Source organism: Adiantum capillus-veneris, chromosome 2, assembly GCF_014529385.1.
Source record: "Adiantum capillus-veneris isolate H3 chromosome 2, ASM1452938v2, whole genome shotgun sequence".
In the NCBI taxonomy this organism is placed as follows: domain Eukaryota; kingdom Viridiplantae; phylum Streptophyta; class Polypodiopsida; order Polypodiales; family Pteridaceae; genus Adiantum; species Adiantum capillus-veneris.
The window spans coordinates 37,337,343-37,339,338 of NC_140932.1; positions in this window are offsets into that span (position 1 = coordinate 37,337,343).

Genomic DNA, 1,996 nt, shown 5'->3' on the forward strand with positions numbered 1-1,996 from the left:
CGTTCTATACAGGGTTCTTCACTTGGCAAACAAAAAAATTTGGGCCAGTGATCAGCAACCTGACATCACGCTTTGTAGGCTACTCAGTAGTGGAGCTAAAAAACAAAGGCAGCATGCAGTGCGTGCAAGTGCCAGATAAAGAGAGGAAGATCAGATACCAAAAGGCACTAAATGCGATTAAAGACCACCTCGCTAGCCGTCAATCCAAAAACTACTTCAGTCCATAAAGCTATGTCAAGGGACGACATAGGCGAGGAGGGGGGGAATGTTAGCAGCAAGCTAACACGAATACCATGAATACCATTTTTTGTAGCTCTCATTGTAAAACACTTATTATTTTTTATAAATCGAGAATATTGTAACTCCTATTTTTAAGATAAACCTTGTAATTGATGAGCCAAGGCTACAAGCTTCCAGATTGTATAAACCTATCATTACCTATCTTTAGTTAGAGCTCCCAAATTATTAATTTTGACCATTAAAAATCTTGGCTAAGGTATAAAGACCAATTTTTGGATAATGAAATACACATCGTGAGCTAATGGCACTCACTTCTCTCCTTCTCACACTTCCTACTCCCTCCCCGGTTGTCACATTGTAGTCGTGCTTGTTGCATTGCAACCACAGGTAAGAGCTCTACGCATTGACGTAAGAGCTCTACGCATTGACGTAAACACATCAGTAGCTATGCCATTTTTAGACACTATATGTCCAAGAATGTTTCCTTGTCTACCCATGAATGTGCACTTTTCAGGATTTAGGCAAATCCTATAAAGTCTACATTTTTTGAATACCTTTTTGAGGTGTTCAAAATGATCAACCTGGATTGATGAATGTATGCATAGATCATCCATATATACATCTAAAACTTCCTAAGATATTCTTTGAAAGCATGGCTCATCAACCTTTGAAACGTGGCTGGAGCATTAGTTAATCCAAACGGCATAACCCAATAGGCAAATATACCCCATTCTGTTGCAAAAGCAGTTTTATGCTGATCTTTTGGGTCAACCAAACGTTAATTGTATCCCAAAAAGCCGTCTAAGAAGCTGTAAGCTTCTTTTCCTGCAACTCGTTCTAAAACATGCTCAGTTATCAGAAGAGGAAAGTTGTCTCTGATGGTAGCTGCATTCACCTTTTTGAGATTAACACACACTCGTAATTTTCCATTTTTCTTGGATACTACCACAATTGAAGATACCCAATCTGTGTGTTCAATTTCGTAAATGAATTCGGCTTCAATTATTTTTTCAATCTCTTCTTTTATCTTCCTGGCAAATGTTTCGTTATACGTTTATGGTCTCTGTCTACTTGGTTTTGCATCATCTCTCATGGATATGATATGTTGACATATTTTTGGATCAACACGCTTGAGATCCTTGTAAGACCAAGCGAAGATATCTCGGTATTCCTTTAACAAGATCAGCAAAAGCTTTTCTTCTTCTTCTGTTAGGTCATTTGCAATGTAAGCAGGTCTAGGCTCTTCTCCTGGTTCAGCCAAGTCTATCCTTTTAGCGTTTTCAAGCCCTTCGTAAGACTCGCCTTGTTTCCATAGTTGCCTAACAGGTTGTTTAACTATGATTTTCTGATCTTGGAGAGTATACTTTTTGTAATGGGATGGAACATGCATTACATCCTTACCATCCTCTTTCATGGTTTCCATTTCGGTTGTGTATATCTCCTTTAGAGCTTTTTTCAACTCTTGATATTTCTTTTTCCGCTAGACTATAGTCATGAGTGGTTTCTTATCCTGTGATTTTTCTTGAGTACCCTTCCTTGTTTTTCTCGATGTTTTTGTTTGAAGGATATCTGCCAGTTATTTTGTCCTTGACGTAATCATTAGCATCTATTTGCATCAGGAATTGTGTTTTGTTGGAGACTAATGGCATAGGTCATGTTTTCACAATTCTGGTGTCTCTCTTTCATCTATACCATTTTTGTCTTCTTGATTTCTGGTTTGGAAAGTCAAAAAAATTTTCCTCCCCTCCTTTTAAGA